Source organism: Rhinopithecus roxellana, chromosome 17 (genome assembly GCF_007565055.1).
Source record: "Rhinopithecus roxellana isolate Shanxi Qingling chromosome 17, ASM756505v1, whole genome shotgun sequence".
NCBI lineage: Eukaryota > Metazoa > Chordata > Mammalia > Primates > Cercopithecidae > Rhinopithecus > Rhinopithecus roxellana.
This window is the reverse complement of record NC_044565.1, coordinates 60,815,457-60,836,937: the sequence shown is the minus strand read 5'-3', so window position 1 is coordinate 60,836,937 and position 21,481 is coordinate 60,815,457.

The window sequence follows — 21,481 nt, the reverse complement described above, 5'->3', positions numbered from 1 at the left end:
ATCCAGCTAATTTTGTATTTTTGGTAGAGATGGGGTTTCACCATGTTGGCCAGGCTGGTCTCAAACTCCTGACCTCAGGTGATCCACGCATCTCGGACTCCAAAGTGCTGGTATTACAGGTGTGAGCCACTGTGCCTGGCCTATCTGGATATCTTAAAACATATGTAAACAAATGTTACATTGTGTAAATTATATTTGAATTTTTAACAACTCTATACTGCATACATTATTATACCTAATAAATGTATACATATACAAAATTAACTTTTTAAAAAAACTTTAAGTTCTAGGGTACATGTGCACAACATGCAAGTTTGTTACATAGGTATACATGTGCCATGTTGGTTTGCTGCACCCATCAACTTATCATTTACATTAGATATTTGTCCTAATGCCATCCCTCCCCCAGCCTCCCACCCCCCGACAGGCCCTGGTGTGTGATGTTCCCTCCCTGTGTCCATGTGTTCTCACTGTTCAACGCCCACCTATGAGTGAGAACATGCAGTGTTTGGTTTTCTGTCTTTGTGATAGTTTGCTGAGAATGGTGGTTTCCAGCTTCATCCATGTCCCCACAAAGGACATACACTCATCCTATTTTATGGCCGCATAGTATTCCATGGTGTACATTTGCCACATTTTCTTAATCTAGTCTATCATCAATGGACATTTGGGTTGGTTCAAAGTCTTTGCTATTGTCAATAGTTTTGCAATAAACATACATGTGCATGTGTCTTTATAGTAGCATGTTTTGTAATCCTTTGTGTATATACCAAGTAATGGGATCACCGGGTCAAATGGTATTTCTAGTTCTAGATCCTTGAGAAGTCGCCACACTGTCTTCAACAATGGTTGAACTAATTTAAACTCCCACCAACACCGTAAAAGTGTTCCTATTTCTCCACACCCTCTCCAGCATCTGTTGTTTCCTGACTTTTTAATAATTGCCATTTTAACTGGCATGAGATGGTATCTCATTGTGGTTTTGATTTGCATTTCTCTGATGACCAGTGATGATGAGCATTTTTTCATGTGTCTGTTGGCTGCATAAATGTCTTCTTTTGAGAAGTGTCTGTTCATATCCTTTGCCCACTTTTTGATGGAGTTGTTTTTTGCTTGTAAATTTGTTTAAGTTCTTTGTATATTCTGTATATTAGCCCTTTGTCAGATGGGTAGATTGCAAAAATTTACTCCCATTCTGTAGGTTGCTTGTTCACTCTGATGATAGTTTCTTTTACTGTGCAGAAGCTCTTCAGTTTAATTAGATCTCATTTGTCAATTTTGGCTTTTTTTTTTGCCATTGCTTTTAGTGTTTTAGTCATGAAGTCTTTGCCCATGCCTATGTCCTGAATGGTATTGCCTAGGTTTTCTTCTAGGGTTTTTATGGTTTTGGGTCTTACATTTAAGTCTTTAATCCATCCTGAGCTAATTTTTGTGTAGTGTGTAAAGAAGGGATCCAGTTTCAGCTTTCTACATATGGCTAGCCAGTTTTCCCAGCACCATTTATTAAATACGGAATCTTTTTGCTATTGCTTGTTTTTGTCAGGGTTGTCAAAGATCTGATGGTTGTAGATGTGTGGTGGTGTTATTTCTGAGGCCTCTGTTCTCTACCATGGGTCTATATATCTGTTTTGGTACCAGTACAATGCTGTTTTGGTTACTTTAGCCTTGTAGTATAGTTTGAAGTCAGGTAGTATTATGCCTCCAGCTTTGTTCTTTTTGGTTAGGATTGTTGTGGCTATGTGGGCTCTTTTGTGGTTCCATATGAAGTTAAAAGTAGTTTTTCCAATTATGTGAAGGAAGTCATTGGTAGCTTGATGGGGATAGCATTAAATCTATAAATTATCTTGGGCGGTATGGCCAATTTCGTGATATTGATTCTTCCTGTCTATGAGCATGGAATGTTCTTCCATTTGTGTCCTCTTTTATTTCATTGAGCAGTGATTTGTAGTTCTCCTTGAAGGTGAAGGGGTCCTTCATGTCCCTTGTAAGTTGGATTTCTAGGTATTTTATTCTCTTTGTAGCAATTGTGAATGGGAGTTCACTCATGATTTGACTCTCTGTCTGTTATTGGTGTATAGGAATGCTTGTGATTTTTGCACATTGATTTTGTATCCTGATACTTTGCTGAAGTTGCTTATTAGCTTAAGGAGTTTTGGGACTGAGAAGATGGAGTTTTTTAAATATACAATCATGTCACCTGCAAAGAGAGACAATTTGACTCCCTCTTTTCCTAATTGAATACCCTTTATTTCTTTCTTTTGCCTGATTACCCTGGCCAGAACTTCCAACACTATGTTGAATAGGAGTGGTGAGAGAGGGCATCCTTGTCTTGTGCCTGCTTTCAAAGGGAATGCATTCAGTTTTTGCCCATTCAGTATGATGTTGGCTGTGGGTTTGTCATAAATAGCTCTTAATATTTTGAGATATGTTCCATCAATACCTTTTCTGCATCTGTTGAGATAATCGTGTGGTTTTTGTTGTTGGTTCTGTTTATGGGATGGATTACATTTATTGATTTGTGTATGTTGAATCAGGCTTGCATCCCAGGGATGAAGCTGACTTGATCGTGGTGGATAAGTTTTTTGATGTGCTGCTGCATTTGGTTTGCCAGTATTTTATTGAGGATTTTCGCATTGATGTTCATCAGGGATATTGTTCTAAAATTCTCTTTTTTTGTTGTGTCTCTGCCAGGCTTTGGTATCAGGATAATGCTGGCCTCTTAAAATGTTAGGGAGGATTCCCTCTTTTTTACTGATTGGAATAGTTTCAGATGGAATGGTACCAGCTTCTCTGTGTACTTCTGGTAGAATTTGGCTATGAATCCATCTGTTCCTGGACTTGTTTTGAGGGTAGGCTATTAATTATTGCCTCAATTTCATAACCTGTTATTGGTCTTTTCAGAGACTCAATTTCTTTCTGGTTTAGTCTTGGGACGGTGTATATGTCCAGGAATGTATCAGTTTCTTCTAGATTTTCTAGTTTATTTGTGTAGAGGTATTTATTGTATTCTCTGATGGTAGTTTTTATTTCTGTGGGATCGGTAGTGATACCCTCTTTATCATTTTTTATTGCTGTCTATTTGATTCTTCTCTCTTTTCTTCTTTATTAGTCTTGCTAGCAGTCTATCTATTTTGTTGATCTTTTCAAAAAACCAGTTCCTGGATTCACTGATTTTTTTGAAGGGTTTTTTGTGTCTCTATCTCCTTCAGTTCTGCTCTGATCTTAGTTATTCTTGCCTTCTGCTAGCTTTTGAATGTGTTTGCTCTTGTTTCTCTAGTTCTTTTAATTATGATGTTAGCGTGTCGATTTTAGATCTTTCCTGCTTTCTCTTGTGGGCATTTAGTGCTATAAATTTCCCTCTACACACTGCTTTAAATGTGCCCCAGAGATTCTGGTATGTTGTGTCTTTGTTCTTATTGGTTTCAAAGAACATCTTTATTTCTGCCTTCATTTCGTTATTTGCCCAGTAGTCATTCAGGAGCAGGTTGTTCAGTTTCCATGTAGTTGTGTGGTTTTGAGTGAACTTCTTAATCCTGAGTTCTAATTTGATTGCACTGTGGTCTGAGAGACAGTTTGTTGTGATGTCTGTTCTTATACATTTGCTTAGGAGTGCTTTACTTCCAATTATGTGGTCAATTTTCGGATAAGTGTGATGAGGTGCTGAGAAGAATGTATATTCTGTTGATCTGAGGTGGAAAGTTCTGTAGATGTCTATTAGGTCAGCTTGGCGCAGAGCTGAGTTCAAGTCCTGGATATCCTTGTTAACCTTCTGTCTTGTGGATCTGTCTAATATTGACAGTGGGTGTTACAGTTTCCCATTATTACTGTGTGGGAGTCTAAGTCTCTTTGTAGGTCTCTAAGGACTTGCTTTTGGAATCAGGGTAATCCTGTATTGGGTGCATATATGTTTAGGATAGTTAGCTCTTCTTGTTGAATTGATCTCTTTGCCATTATGTAATGGTCTTCTTTTTCTCTTTTGATCTTTGTTGGTTTAAATTCTTTTCTTTTTTTTCACTGCAAGCTCCACCTCCCGGGTTTACACCATTCTCCTGCCTCAGCCTCCCGAGTAGCTGGGATTACAAGGCGCCCACCATCTCGCCCGGCTAGATTTTTGTATTTTTTTTTTTTAGTAGAGACGGGGTTTCACCGTGTTAGCCAGGATGGTCTCGATCTCCTGACCTCATGATCCGCCCGTCTCGGCCTCCCAAAGTGCTGGGATTACAGGCTTGAGCCACCGCGCCCGGCCGGTTTAAATTCTGTTTTATCAGAGACTAGGATTGCAAACGCTGATTTTTTTGCTTTCCATTTGCTTGGTAGATCTTCTGCCATCCTTTTATTTTGAGCCTATGTGTGTCTCTGCACATGAGATGGGTCTCCAGATTACAGCATACTGATGGGTCTTGACTATCCAATTTGCCAGTCTGGTCTTTTAATTGGGGCATTTAGCCCATTTACATTTAAGGTTAATATTGTCATGTGTGAATTTGATCCTGTCATTATGATGTTAGCTGATTATTTTGCCCATTAGTTGATGTAGTTTCTTTATAACATCAATGGTCTTTATAATTTGGCATGTTTTTGCAGTGACTGGCACCGGTTGTTCCTTTCTATGTTTAGTGCTTCCTTCAGGAGCTCTTGTAAGGCCTGGTGGTAACAAAATCTCTCAGCATTTCCTTGGCAGTAAAGGATTTTATTTTTCCTTCACTTATGAAGCGTAGTTTGGCTGGATATGAAATTACGGTTTGAAAATTCTTTTCTTTAAGAATGTTGAATATTGGCCCCTTCTCTCTTTTGGCTTGTAGGGTTTCTGCCAAGAGATCCACTGTTAGTCTGGTGGGCTTCCCTTTGTGGGTCACCCGACCTTTCTCCCTGGCTGCCCTTACCATTGTTCCCTTCATTTCAACCTTGGTGAATCTGACAATTGTGTGTCTTGGGGTTGCTCTTCTTGAGGAGTATCTTTGTGTTGTTCTCTTTATTTCCTGAATTTGAATGTTGGCCTGCCTTGCTAGGTTGTGGAAGTTCTCCTGGATAATATCCTTAAGAGTATTTTCTAACTTGGTTCCATTTTCTCCATCACTTTCAGGTACACCAATCAAATGTAGATTTGATCTTTTCACATAGTCCCATATTTCGTGGAGGGTTTGTTCATTTCTTTTCACACTTTTTTCTCTAATCTTGTCTTCTTACTTTATTTCACTAATTTGATCATCAATCACTGATATCCTTTCTTTCTCTTGATCAAATCAGCTATTGAAGCTTGTGCCTGCATTACGATGTTCTCGTGCTGTGGTTTTCAGCTCCATCAAGTCATTTGAGGTCTTCCCTACACTGTTTATTCTAGTTAGGCATTCATCTAACCTTTCTTCTGGGTTTTTAGCTTCCTTGCAACGGGTTAGAACATGCTCCTTTAGCTTGGAGCAGTTTGTTTTTGCTAACCTTCTGAAGCCTACTTCTGTCAACTTGTCAAACTCATTCTCCCTCCAGTTTTGTTCTGTTGCTGGTGAGGAGCTGTGATCCTTTGGAGGAGAAGAGGTGCTATGGTGTTTCGAATTTTCAGCTTTTCTGCTCTGGTTTCTCCCCATCTTTGTGGTTTTATCGACCTTTGGTCTTTGATGTTGGTGATCTACAGATGGGGTTTTGGTGTGGATGTCCTTTTTGTTGATGTTGATGCTATTCCTTTCTGTTTGTTAGTTTTCCTTCTAACCGTCCTCTCAGCTGCAGGTCTGTTGGAGTTTTCTGGAGATCCACACCAGCCCGTTTACCTGGGAATCACCAGTGGAGGCTGCAGAACAACATATACTGCAGAACAGCAAATATTGCTGCCTGAGTTTTCCTCTGGAAGTTTTGTCCCAGAGGGGCACCCACCTGTATGAGGTGTCTGTTGGCCTCTACTGGGAGGTGTCTCCCAGTCAGGCTACATGCAGGTCAGGGACCCACTTGAGGAGTCAGTCTGTCTGTTCTCAGAGCTCAAACGCCAGGCTGGGAGAACCACTGCTTTCTTCAGAGTTGTCAGACAGGGACGTTTAACTCTGCACAAGTTGTCACTGCCTTTTGTTCAGCTATGCCCTCCCCAGAGAGGTGGAGTCTAGAGAGGCAGTAGGCCTTGCTGAGTTGTGCTGGGCTCCACCCAGTTCAAGCTTCTCTGCAGCTTTGTTTACCTACTGAAGCCTCAGCAATGGCAGATGCCCATCCCCCTGCCAGGTTGCATCCTCACTGTTCGATCTCAGACTGCAGTGCTAGCAGTGAGCAAGGCTCCATGGGCGTGGTACCTGCTGAGCCAGGCATGGCAGGGAATCTTCTGGTCTGCCGGTTGCAAAGACCATGGGAAAAGTGCAGTATTTGGGCAGGAGTATACTGTTCCTCCAGGAACAGTCTGTCACGGCTTCCCTTGGCTAGGAAAGGGAAATCCCCCAACCCCTTGCACTTCCTGCATGAGGCGACACCCTGTCCTGCTTCGGCTCATCCTCCGTGGGCTGCACCCACTGTCCAACCAGTCCCAGTGAGATGAACCAGGTACCTCAGTTGGAAATGCACAATTCTCCCATCTTCTGCATTGATCTCGCTGGGAGCTGCAGACTGGAGCTGTTCCTATTCGTCTATCTTGGAAGCGAACTGGAAACTTCTATTCCAAAATTAACTTTTCAATATGATACAAATATCCCATTAGAAATAAAGGAAAACTATATTTGTAATAGTAATAAAATGTTTAATTATCTATGATGCATTTTAACAAGAATAGGAAGATCTATGAAGAAAATGATAAGAAATAATAGTATCAAATATCAGTATTTACAAAAGTAACGTGTAATACAAAATAATTAAAATCTTAATGAACTTTTAAAGCTAGATACATATTTTTAAAGTTATTATGAAATAATCAATGTGTAAAAATAGCTGAGAAAATTATGATAAAAACATCTTCCTGGATAGTAAAACTTAATTTAAAAAATTCCTATAAACAAAATAGTGTGTTCTTGACCCATTTATTCAGTGGAACAGAATTAAAGGTTTTGAAATAGATTCAAGTAAAAATGAGAAGTTAATGTGATATTTTGTTTCCGTGGATAAAGAGTGTTTATTTTAAAAATGATTCAGATATATAGGCAAGAATAAAGCAAATTTAGGTCCTTCACCTCATATATATATATATGAGATAATCGATCTCATTATATATATATCTCCATAGTCCATGTTGATTAAATATATAGGAAAAGAAGAAGGAAAAATGTATTAGAAAAAGCTAGGGGAAATATCTCATTACTGAAGGAAAGAAAGAAACTCAGAGGTAAAAACAATAGTAGATATTTCTAATCATAGTAAGTTAAATATGTATAATGATGGATATATGTACTAACTATGCTATATAACAATATGCATTAACTATACACACAAATATATCAATATATATGTAAACTAAATATTATTTATAGATGTGTATGTTTAAAAAATAGATAATACATAAGTAGAAGTTTTTCTGACTTCTCAGACAGGAAAAGAGTTAATATTGCAAAAATCTTAAGAGTGTATTCAAGCCCATCAGAGAAAAACACGACTCAAAAGAAAAATGGACAGATGTGACTAGGAAAGTCAAAGAAGATTAATCGAAGCAGGCTATACACATATTGAATGATGCCAACCCTCACTAGTATTTAGGGAAAGGCAAATTAAAGCAGAAACAAGATAATATTTTTCACCATTAGACTCTAAAAATTAAAGTGATCATACCCAGTGGTTATAACTTTTTAAAAAATACAACTCATTAGAGCACCTTTATTAACTCCAGAAATAGGAAGAGTACGTAAAATAGAAAGATTAGTTTAAAATCAACACTATGCTGGTAAGGGCAGCCGTGATTCCAGGAACACTAATTGCTGGGTAGCAATTATTTAATTACTAATTAATTACTAATTTAATTACTAATTAAATAAGAAACCTCAAATACCATTAGACAATTGTGATTAAATGTATGTCATTCTAATTTGAATGCATGGTTTATTGCCTTCTACTGAATCAACAGGTCACCTTCCTGTTTTGTATATTTGAAAATGGCACATCTATGCAGATCTCAGGTTCCCTATTGTATAACATACTCCTTCACCACCTTCAAATACACCTTCAAACACTACCTTTTAGGTTACAATGTTTAAAAAGAAAATGGCACTTCTACTTCACCTGCTCAGCAAGTGAATTGCTATAACATCTTGTAGAGTGATGAGTAAACAATTATTAGAAAAAAAACACATGCTTTTGATTCAGCAATCCCACTTTGAGACTATCTTCTATGAAAATAGGAGCATCATATTTAAGGATGTTAATGGAAGCATTATTTTTAATAGCAACATATTGGAAATATGAACACTCATCAGTAGTTATGCTTTCAAGAATCATGTAATATCCGTTATATAGAACATTATGCAGCGATCCAAAAAAAAATGAGTTGGACCCTGTCATCCTAAACGGATGCCTGTAATGCTTAATGAAAGAAGCAAGTTATCTAGTATTTTCATTATTTTTGTAAAAATGAAACACAGCGTAATGACTACACCAAATGCTTTTATCTGTGAATGTGTGGTTTAGCTGTGTTCTTTCTCAGCCATAGGGAACGGTGAGCATTGACCCTAACAGACTATTGATATTCGTTGCCTTAAATCTGTAAGAAAAGTGAAATGGGAAGAGAGGGAAGTTATCTCCTTTTTTGCTATATCTTGCTTTCTTCTACCAGCTGTAATGGGCTTGTGTTATTTTGCCGTACAAAGAAATAAACAGAAAATGTAAAAGAACAGTATCTTTGGTTGGCTGATGTCTTTTCCCAATTATTTATGTACTTGTTTTTGTTTTGTACTTCTCACTGCATTTAGATGTATTTTCAAAATGGAGCAGAGATAAATGTAAATTCTTTTTTTTTTTATTTGAACCAGAAGCCTAGCTTTTGTTTTATGTAATCACTCTGGTCAAACTTCTATTATCTCCCACTTGGTGGGACAGAGCTCTATGAATAAAATTAGCCCCACGTGGAGAAAGAAAGGGTGTTCTCAGAGTTGGGCTGGCCTGGCAGTAACTGAGAGAGGTTTGGGGAAATGCGACTGCACCAGGCAAAGACCTTTCAAGGACAATCAAAATCGAAAGCTCAGGCAGACAAACCCTGTGTGGTTTTCCCAAACGTACTTGGAAAAGGAGAGGTGTCTTCCAGCCCAGGTCCTGGGCATGGCTTCTGTCTCACTCTGCAAGAGACACAAAAATTTCCCTACAAGTTGAGAGGACCTCAAGGCCTTTTCCCAGTATATGAAGTGTGATGGAGAGAAAATATTATTTTGGAACAAAGCCTTGGCATGTGTTGTTGGAAGAGCTTCTGTAGCATGAGAAATAATCTGTCTCTCTAAACATGTGAAATACTTCTTCAATACAATCATTCAAGCCTAGAGCTTGTTGTTATTGTTTGTTTTTCTGTTTTGAGGTAAACACTTTTTTCTTGATTGTTTTTTATTCAGGCTTTACATTCCAAGTTGAGTTGGTTTGCTAACAAAAAGAGTTTTCAGTTCACTTCATCAGTATTACATATTTATTAGAAAAAAATAATATTCTTTGTAACATAGCGTTTTGTTTTCCCTTTTTAGTGGTAATTCTGTCATATTTGCCTAGTTTTCAAAAAGTTTATATATAATTTGTTGGTTATTTACAAAGTGTCGCCTATTGTATTATTAGTTCTCTTTATTTCTAATTTATACACTGTTATGGTTAACTTAATTATTTTCTTTGTCCTACTATCCTTAGTAGTCTTTCATTATTTTTAAATATTCCAATTTATTTATTTTTGACCATGAATGCATTAAATGCTACATATTGACCATTGATATAATTTTGACTACTTAGTATTGGGAGAGTCATTTTCTAATTTTTTTCTCTCTTTTATGATTAGTGTCTCAGTGCTTCCTTGGGGACTCAATTTGTTACTTGATGAAATATAAACTGTAGTAGGCATGTCTTTCAGTCACGGTCTATGGGCAGTACCCTGAAAATGTCTTTAATTTGCCTCCATTCTTGAATAATGGTTTAACTGGTATAGAGTTCCATGTTAAGATATATTTCCTCAGCACTTTGAGGTAATTTTTTCATTGTCCTTTGAAATCCCTTGCTGCTGATGTGAAGTCTGCTAGTCTGCTGTTGGTTAGATTGTCATCATTTGTAAGCAATCTCTTTTACTACCCTTTTTAACAGTTTTCTTTATTTCTTTTTCTTTTCAGAGATAAGGTCTGGCTCTGTGGCCATAGCTCACTGCAGCCTCAAATTCCTGCGCTCAACTAATCTTCCCACCTCAGCTCCCCAAGTAGATGGGACTACAGGTATGTGCCACCGAGCCCAGCTCCTTTCTCAAGTTTTAAAACAACAACAAAAACAAACAAACAAACAAAGGAAAAACCTTCGCATTGTGTAATTTAGATTTATTTTGTAACCATGTTGGGAGTAAGTATAATTTTTATTCTGAGGACTCCTCTCTTTCTTTAAATTGGGGGAAAATAAAAACCAAAATAATAATAACAAAATATTTTATAATGAGTAACAAATAATAAACCATGATAAAATAGCAACAAAAAACTAGTAAATAATAAATAGATGACTTTCAAAATTCTGTATCTGAATTTAATTGAAAAAAAGTCTTGGATTAAAGCAGAAATCATAAAGAAAATCATTTAAATGAAAACATAAGTATGAAAATTACATCCAACATTTTTTGCTTTATCTCATTTTTTAATTCTCTGTTTCTTGAATAGTCAGATATACAGGCATTTGCCTTTATATTATCCAATATCTTTACTTTTTTTCCTTTTAACTTTCTCTGCCTCATTCTGAGAAATTTCCTCATGTTTAGATTGCATTTTTAAATTCAAGTTTCATATTCAAATGCAGTGTCAAATTCCTCCCTCCCTCCCCGCTCTTTTCTTTCTTCTCTCTCTCTCTCTCTCTCTCTCTCTCTCTCTCTCTTTTTCTTTCAAAACAAAGTCTTGGTCTGTTGCCAGGCTGGAGTGCAGTGGTGTGATCTCGGCTCCCTGCAACCTCTGCCTCCTGGGTTCAAGCAATTCTCCTGCCTCAGCCTCCCAAGTAGCTGGGACTACAGGTGTCCGCCACAATACCTGGCTAATTTTTGTAGTTTTAGTAGCAATGAGTTTCACCATGTTGGCCAGGATGGTCTCGATTTCCTGACCTCGTGATCCGCCCGCCTCGGCCTCCTGAAGTGCTGGGATTATAGGCGTGAACCACCACACTCGGCCAATCCCTCTCTTTTTTGTAGTATACAGTCTAACATGTCAATTGAGTCTTTTTAAAAATCTTAGTGACTCACTAGAATTTTCAAGTCTAGAAATCAATGCCACTTAATGCACATTGCTGTTAACTGTGTGAGCTTGGGTTAATCTCTTTTTCAGTTTTCTCATTTGTAAAATGAAGATAATACTAGCTTCTTCCTTAAGGAGTTGTTGCCATGATCAAATAAGTTAATATATGTAAACTGTCTTTGAGATGCTTTAAGTAGGATAAATTATATATTTTTTACATTGCATAGAAACGAAAAGTTGACTATGTATATTTTGGGGGCTTACACTCTTTCCCCTTCACCTCTTCAGAGACCTTCTCATTATTTCCTGTAAGTTTTACAAAAGGATGATCTTAATTCTTTACCAGGCAAAAAAAAAAAAAAAAAAAAAAAAAAAAAAAAAAAAAAAAAAAAAGAAGCCTTTTTTGTTTATTTACCTTTTTTCAATGTTTACAGAATATGTTATTCTTAAAAAATTATGTCTAGGTGAGTATTTCATTTAATGAGTTTTCCTTATTAATATCTCCCAATGTGTCTTGTCTTAATATCTTTTTCAAACAAGGAAAATTTCTTTATGCTATACATCTAATTGTTGTTTTGCTATATCTTCTTAATTTCTGTAAGCCTGTTTCTTCATCTATAAAACAGAGAGAAATGCTATCTACCTCGCAGCATTGTCCTGAAAATTACTCATGATAAAGTATCGAAGGAGTCCAGTCCTGGGTGGCATTAACAATCATATGCCTCCTTAATAACATGACCGAAAGGCATGGCACCACGTTCTTAAAGCGGTCCTTGCTGTCTGTATTTCAAACATTTTCTTCTTCTAAATGTTCTCACATTTTGAGTTATTAAACAACAGAAAAAAACTGAGCAGAGAAACTGGCACATTGCTGACACTCAGTAAATGGTAGTTCTCCTAGTCCTTATTTTTATGAACTGGAATTCATACATTGTCTTTTTAGTATTCTTTCTATGTATCTGTCATCATTCTTACTATTTACATTTCTTTTTCTTCTTCTCCATATGATGCTGCTTTTAAGTTTTGTCTTTTATATCATTAATTCATCTCTGCTCACACTGCAGGGGTTGGGGGTCGTTTGCTTGTTTTTGTTTTTAGTTTAGTTATCACATTAGAAAACCTTGGGCAGTCTCTTGTCTTTGCCTTCTGTCATGGCATGCTCTTCTCGTCAGAGTGGCACGCATTTAAAAAGCAATGTCCTTGTGCACCTTTCAAAGCACACAAAAAAAGAGTTTCTGAACATGCTTCTTTGAAGGATTTTGTTTCTAAAGGAGGAAATTGCTCCTTATCAGTATGAAATGTTCTTTTATATCTTCAAATTAATAACCTCTCTCTTTTGCACTTGGGCCTCTCTAATCAATAGCTCTTATTTTAATATCATGTATTAAGGATTGCTTCCCATAGCAGAGTCAACTTACCAGAGTGAGTTGAGTATAGAACTCTTTGAAAAGGCAGCTGAAAATTTGGTTTTGGAGTTTACTTTTTCAATGTTTTTGTGACTTTCTGATAGAAGAAATTTAAACTATCAGGATATAAATTATCATAAAGGGTAGTTTAGGTATAATTTCTATGTGACATCAATTCTGTGATAATTGTTTTTTGTCTGATTTATGTCAAGGGATACTCTATTATCAGCAGAGATTTTCTCTTTTGAAGTAAAATCATACTTAAAAGCAATAGTCTATCCAAGCCTAAAACCTATTCAAAGGAAACTAGACTCAAGAAAATTGCCTGCATTTTCTATGCACCATCCTTGGTATGCTATTATTCAAATTACCTGTATACCCTTATGAGGACACAGCACACAGAATAAGCGTATACTGTTTTCTCAAAGTTGTAATGACAAGCCTTAGGAGCTATCCTATAAACTAAATCTACATGATAAACCTTTGGTTATCTTCCTATTAGTTATTGATTCCACTAATGGAAAAGAAATTGATAATCTCTTTCTTTGGGTATTGAAATGAAATTCCTGAGTTCTGAAGTTGTTTTCTTTTAATTGGGAATGCAATGAACTCAAAAATGCTCCTGAGAAGAGTGAGACTCCTTGAGTGTCTGACCTGAAGAAGGCTCTAGAAGTCAAACAAACCTTAAGTCAAAAGGCTGTGGGCTTGTCCTGCCTGTGTGGTCCATTGTACTTTATATTATAGAAGTGGAAAAGTTGATATAAAAATATTTTTTAAAAGAGACCATTTTCTATATGGGTTAATTCAACTTTTGTGTTGTCAATGAGCCCTGGGGCAGAAACTCATACCTGTGATGCATCTAGCATCACAACAGGTTTTGCACAGATGGAAAGAGTGTAGCATCAGCACTGATCATGGCGAGAATGGACAATGATGAGTGAAGTGAGCTCCAAGGTTTTAATCTGGCAAGAAAAACATTATTAAACATTTACTTGGTGCCTATTTTTGTGTGAGGTGCTTGCATAGATGTTAATACACTTAGTCATTATGGGCATATGCCAGACAGGTATTGTTCTTCTCTTATAAGTCAGGGAACTGAGGGTCTTTGGTTCAATAGAAAGCCACCTGGACTGGAGTTAGAAGTGACCAGATCTTTGACTTAATGGTGGAATGGCCTTGGGGAGGTTGCTTATTCTTGGTCATCATTGTGGACTTGGCCCTTATGATGCTGAAGGCCCTTCCAGCTCTGACACCAGTGGTTCTAGTTTATTCCACTACTTGCTAGTGTATTCCACACACAGGCCAAAGACATTGCTGGCAGACATTGTGTTTTCCTTCACATTTATGTGATTGTGGTTTACAAATAAACTCATTCTTTGTGTATGCCAACTACTCTCTTCAAAATAGACCAGAGCCCAATGCCCCACCAGGAGCTGGCTCAGAAAAAGCTCCAGAGGCTACTCATGGCTGGCTTGGAAACCCGTTCTCTGAAAGAAGCCAAAGAAAAATGCCAATTTGCTCTGCAGGGGAGAAGAGGCCTCATATAGGGTGGGACACAGGCATTCTGTGCTACTCATTCTTTAAGACCAAAGGTAATGATCAACATGCTATTTTTGGTGCCAGCCATGGCCACTGGAGTTACTACTCATTAATACTATGCAACCTTCAGTTCTATTATGCAGAAGATAAAGGCAGCCAATAGAGCCACAAGTGCTGACTGTGTGACTCAGGCTACAGAAGGAACTTCTGTAGGAAAGACCAGCTGCTCCCTTCATAGAGACACTTGAACAACCAGGACTTTGTATCATTCTCACTATTCACATAAGACAATTTATCTCATTTACAAACAGAGCAAAGCTTCTAAAACAGCAATCTTAGCAGCTATCAGTGCCCTGAGGACTATTTTATGAAAATAGTGAGGCCTATGTATATATTTATACTTTACACATTAAATTTACTGACATGTAAGCTCTTGTAGAACACATTTGTATGACAGATCCAAAGAGATACATAAAGTATCTGATGAGCCTATTTACTTACTTTAATAAATGAAACGAAACACAAAATGTTTCGAAGACTTAAAAAAATATGAAAATCCCATCATTTCCAGCACCTCAGCAGATAAAATCAGGTGGCTAAACTGGATTTCTCAGCCAATTACTCTTATGTAATGGAGTTTCTGATAGCCTTTCTCTGGATAGTCATATAAAAACAATATGCAATATCTGCATTTGCAGACTGCCTTTTTCATTCTTTTTTTTGAGACAGAGTCTCACTCTGTTGCCCGAGCTGGAGTGCAGTAGCATGACCTCTGCTCAGTGCAACCTCCACCTCCCGGGTTCAAGCCATTCCCCTGCCTCAGCCTCCCAAGTAGCTGGGATTACAGGCACCTGCCACCATGCCTGGCTAATTTTTGTATTTTTAGTAGAGATGAGGTTTCGCCATGTTGGCCAGGCTGGTCTCGAACACCTGACCTTAGGTGATCTGCCTACTTCGGCCTCCCAAAGTGCTGGGATTACAGGTGAAAGCCACCATGCCTGGCCTGCAGCCTGCCTTCTGACTGGTAGTAAGTTTGCAGGGCCCTAGCAAAACATTCTTATAGGGACAACAAAAGTGGAAATATATGCCTTAGAGGCTTTAGAGTGACAGAGTGTGGTCATACTTGGTTTAGGAAATAGGATATTCTTCATAATGAACAAGCATTAACATTTCATGCATAAAAAGCCACTCAATTCTATACACCTCACCTATTTCCTATTGGTATCTTCTCCTTATACAGAAATCTATGCAGGATTCCTGGTTCTACTGATCAAGTAGCCTGAATTCACCAAGTGTAAATATCAACAGTTAACAAATCAATTTTCTCTTTAATGGGATAAAGGAGACACTAGTTCTGTGCAACTGGATAAAGACATTCTACTTTGCCAGAACTACCAGTTTAGTGATAAACTGGACAAAGGCATTATCTAAATCCCCTTCTATGTGCTAGGTGCTAACTGAGACAAAGTTTACTCTAAGAGTATTTGTGTGTAAAAAAATAGGCATGGACTGTGTTGCTTTTGCAATTTAATACCCATTTTACCTCAAATTTATGGCAGAAAGAACTATAAAGTTACAAATATAAAGCTTTCAAAAGCAAAACATATTAAATCTCCCTATCCCTCTATAAAAGTCTGGAATTCTCCTCAGGCATCCTTTAGATATGCTATCTAGATTTTAAAGTGTCCTTTCAATCCTTTTGTTGAATGCTAACCTCAACCTTCAGGCTGCCCTCACTTCCGATGTTACAGCAACTCTACACCCCTATCCTAACAGAAGGATGGTGGCATTGCCAGGTCCCTATTTGTCCCCCACCTTACCTGGACAGACATTGTTGCCTTTCAGAGCAGTCAGAGCTCATCATTGTGACCTGTTTTAATCTGACATGTGACTCTTCTACATTTGCCAACTCCCCTACAACCTTTTCCTTCCCAGTATCTGTAGTGGCATTAACTTCCTGTTATTTCAGTAATTAAGATAGTCACTCCCAGACGAGATTACTTCACAATATCTGCAGTCAACAAAGGCTGAAAGAGGAATTATCCTATATTCTAGAGAGGAAAATGATGCTTGGCCTTTCAGAACAGAAATGATTATGTGGGCAAAGGGAAAGATTGCTAAAGTGAAAACGTAACAGTGTTTGGGTGCTGATGGACCTGGTGTCAAATCCTTGCTCTACTACTTAGAAGTTGTGAGACTTTAGAGAGATTATTCAACTTTTCTGAGACTTTGTTTCCCTATAGGCAAACCAAAATAAAATGTCTCCTTGATAGGATTCTAGTGTGGAGTAGGAATTATAAGTGTCAAATATCTTGCTTACTAAAGGTCCTGCTGTATTCACAATCACAGTGATTATCATGGTGGTGATGGTGGAGTGTTGGAGATGGAAGAGGTTCTGGTGGAGTTGGTAGTGAAGGCGGAAGGTGTTGGTCAAGGCGTTGCTATCGGTGGTGGTGAAAGTGGTAGAGGTGTCAGCAGTGCAGTAGTGGTTATGAGGTCTCCAAGTAACACACAGAGGAAACTCAAACTTCCAGGGAGATTTCTGGGAAGAGGCTTCAGTTAGTATGAGGTATGGGAAAACAGATTTTCCTTAATTTTCTAGGTAAGTAAACCTTGAACAGTAGTGCAAAGTTAGCATGCAGAGTGAAAAATGAATTCCGTTTTGGATGCAGGAGATTTCACTGTGCACATAATCATATGATATTAGGAAAATGAAAGAAAAAATTTTCAAGGATGAAAAAACCCATCCATCTTGAATGCTAAGTTTATGTCACCTGATAGTGGTAGGAATACAGGGAAAGAATTAGAGTGACATGTACCACACACATGTAAATATACACACACAACTACACACACTCACTTACCTTCTTTTGTTCAATTAACATTAGGAAAGAAGTATTAATACCATTTTACGGATAAGAAAGCTGAGGCTCAGAGAAGGCAGGGGGCACTGTAGGAGGCTTACAGCCTTTGGCATGTGACAGATATTGCACTAATCCTTCGTTTTCTATGTATCAGTTGTTTGACTTTATCTCTCACTCTCCTCAAACTGCAATTTCTTCATCTTTGATAATGATGCCAATAATTGTCTTGCAGAAATGTTATGAGGAATAAACAAGGTATGTTTTTGGTCTACATCATTGGCAATGTCATATAAAGAATCTCACACAATACTTGTTATTTTCTTTAACAAAACACAATATAGAAAGTGTTTAACAAAACACAATATAGAAAGTGTTTAACAAAAATCCTGCTTTCCATTATTCATTCATTCACATTTTAATTTATTCTTCCATCCATCCATCTATCCATATATATATATATAAAATAAGGTGGGGTCTCACTCTGTTGCCCAGGCTAATTTTGAACTCCTGGGCTAAAGCTATCCTCCCACCTCAGCCTCCCAATGTGCTAGGATTACAGGCATGAGCCACTGCTCCTGCCCTGGCCCCATCTGTCCCATAATCCATCCAGTTCAGCTATACTATATGAAAATTCAAGATCAGTTTTAGTCCATGCAAAAGCTCCAAAAATTGCATCAGTTGGAAATTTTCAATTTCAAGAATTATAAAACCTGGGCCAAATCTACAAAGGAATTTTATTGCTTAATGTAACTGAAACATCCAACTGTAGGTCTATCTTTAGGCAAGGCTGGACCATGGGTTCAACTGATGTCTCTGTGACTCAGTTTCTTTCACCCCCATCTAACATAAGACCCTGTAAGCTGGCTTTTTCTTGGTCAGACTCTCTTTTAATGATTACAAGATCAGTAGTTTCTGAACATACATACTCCCACTTTAAGTCCAGAACAAGGGTAAGTTTGTTTTCACAACAATCTAAAGCCCAGGATTTGACTTCCAGGAAGGATGATGGATCCATTTCGGAACCAATCACCTACATTAGTGAGATTGATTACTCTGTTCAGCTTCAACCAGTTTCTGATTGCCCCTGCAGTATCTGAGGCAAGTCCCCCAAACCACTTGCTCTGGAGAGGCAGGAGGATTGCTTGAGGCCAAGAGTTTGAGACCAGCAAATGAGGAATTCAGGACTCAGAGAATAGGAGTCACTGAGGATTAACGGGAAGTTTAGAGAATAAAATGAGGTATTTGTGAAGACTACTTGAAGAAAGGAAGAAGGAGAAAACTAGGGAGGAAGAGAGAGAGAAAAAAGAGAAAGAGACAGAGAAAGAGAGAGCAAATAACACCAGATAGCACTCTGATGACATATCTGGGTAACATAGTGAAACCTTGTCCCTGCAAAAAATTCAAAATTTAGCTGGGCATGGTAGCAAGCACCTGTGGTCCTAGCTACTTGGGAGGCTGAAGAAGGAGGATCACTTGAGCCCAGGAATTTGAAGTTTCAGTGAGCAATGATTGTGCCATTGCATACCAGCCTGGGTGACAGAGCCAGACTGTCTCATAAAAAAAAAAAAAAAAATTGTCTTCCTTTCTGCCTGCCATGTTGTATCAAATTTCATCATTTGAGATTCATCCATTGAGAACTATAAGCATTTTCCTGTTTAAGAGCTTCTGGTAAAATTTAAATACCTCATGGAGTTCTGTCTTTATCTTTCCATACTGTATTGACAAATCATTCCAAAGTAGCTATAGTTAAGCAGGATAAAAATGAAAGTTACCTCAGAGGAGAGTCATAAAAGTTGCCAAATTTGGTCCAATTTCTTTATATTGTTAACATTCAATAAGAAATAACCATTCTATCTGTCATTATCCCTATCGTTATCATATACAGAACTCATACAATTCTCAGAGAAGCTATGTTAAATAGATTTTCCCACTTTACCGCTGAGAACAGAGTTGGGGCTAAGTGAGCCTTAGGGTAACTTTCTGGTCACCCGTCTAGTCGGAAGTATACACAGGAGTTGATTCCTTCTCTGTTTGAAGTTCAGGTCTTTGCAGTTTCTGCTGCCTTGCTCTTCTGATTTCCAAACTCCCCAGGCAGACCTTAACTTTCCAGGAAGAAGGCCCGGTCTGAGCAAGTGCCGAGCCAGCTACAGGGCAAGTGGCCTCTAAGTGCTTGTGATATGAAAAGATGAAAATCACTCACATCATGGATGAATAACTTGCCTGGATCCAAATGTGGATGCCTGAGAGTTCCTGGGACTTATAAAAGTAGAGGCCATCCAGTTTGCCCAGGCGTCAAAGGATGCTAGAGTTACTACCAGGCATAATCGTTCCTTGTGCACCCACAAGTGTGCACGTTTGTCCCTGCAAAACATTAAAAAATTAGTTGGGCAGTTGGGTCCCTGCTCCAGAACCAGTCCTGAAAGAACCTTGAAGCAACTTCCAAGGAGCTTTTGGCCAAGGCAGAAACATGGAGGGCTCCCTTCTCTGGAGTCTTGAAGTGACCCACAGATTTCTTGCTCCTTTTGGCTGGGCAAGCCCATATGTTTGGCTTAGGGTGAAATGTATACCACACATCTGGCCACTGGAAAGCTGGGGAGGGCCAGTGTGGTCAGCGGGGCTGCAAGGCCATTTCAGGGCAGTTAAGCTGGAGTAACCCGAGTATGGCAGGGCCTGAGTCATCCTGGACTCGGGAAGCTCCCACTCGGGCGGAGTCTGACACCTGAGCTCATCTGTGGCTTTGCCCTGGCTGGCCCTACCCTGCCCCGTCTTGTCCAGCACAGCTCAGCCCAGCCAGCCCAGGCTGGGCCCTGCTGGGTTTCAGCCCAAAGGAAACTGAGCCCAAACTGCAGAGCCAAGAGCTCTGAGCAAAGGCAGTGATGTCAGCAAGGGTGGGGTACGATGTGTGCACAGCCCGGAGAGGTATCTGTTTCTGGGTCCGTGTGTCCATGTATAAATCCACCATCCTTGTGTGCGCCTCCCTGTGACTGTCTATGGGGACATTCTGGGCATCTATGCATATATTTGTGTGAATGCCTGTGGGGTGTTGTTGGCTTATGTGTCTGGGCACGTTTTCCCTGGGAAATAAAAATATAGTTGCCTTTGTCACAAAATTTGATTGCTTAAAAAGCAGCAACTGCAAAGAGGTTGAAAAAAAAGTCTCCCTGTTTTGTAGTCTCATGCCAAGGGCTGAGAGAGATTTAGGAAACTGAAAAGAATCTGCCTTTAAACTTAGGAAATGCATAGTCACCTGGGTCACACACTTTCCTAGGAAAACTGAGCTCCTGCTCCCAGGAATGTTTGCACAGGACCTAGGACAAGATGCCAAGGAATGGTGGTCACTGTGATCGAGGTTACCTGAGACATCAGCCTGGGGCAGATTGGGATGGGGAGAAGAGAGTTGCATGGCAAGGATTTATTCTTTTCTCCAAGTATTGACTCCCTTTGATAAATACAGAAATGTTTTTTCTTCCTTTCATAACATCAAAATCCAAGATATTTTAAAAATGCATCAAAGCAGTAGGGTGAAATGTTTTTGTTGTTGTTATTGTTGCTGTTGTTCCTCACCTCTGGCAAAGTCACATAGACTAGTAACACCAAGATGGGACGTCCTGGCATATGGACCTTTCAGCTCCCTTGTGGGTCTCCTCCTTCCGACGTGGTGATGCTTGCTGGTGTCTGAGAACGCTGCTCAGATTCAGTGTGGGATGGGGTCAGGCAGCCTCCCACTTGGGCTAAGCCATCACGGGCCCCTGCTCCGAAAAAGGTGGATATGACTTAAGAGAGAGCACCTCAACTGCAAATGAGGAATTCAGGACTCAGAGAATGGGAGTCACTGAGGATTAACAGGAAGTTTAGAGAGTAAAATGAGATATTTGTGAAGACTCCTTGAAGAAAGGAAGAAGGAGAAAACTAGAGAGGAAGAGAGAGAGAGAAAAGAGAAAGAGACAGAGTAAGAGAGAACAAATAACACCAGATAGTACTCTGATGACACATCTGGAGACAGGACTTGGGACCTCTCTCTGTATCTCAAGTTACTCTGTAGGCTCCCTAATCAACTTGGTTTGCACAGCCTGTGGTGTCTCATCTGCCTGCTTAGCACTCAATCCAATAGTGATAAATTCATTACCAGAGCAATAACAGCCCCACCCCTGGTGCGCCCTCTCTTGTTCTCTGATAAACACCAAGAACAGGCAAGAGCCTATGTTCATTCTATTCACCACTCCAAAAAGACTTGAGAAATTCCCTTGAGGTCTACCTCTCAGATAGTGAATGGAATTTTACCTCTGTTACACAGGGAGTTTCTGGAGAGGCACTCAAAGTGTCCCTTGTGGAACCAGATACA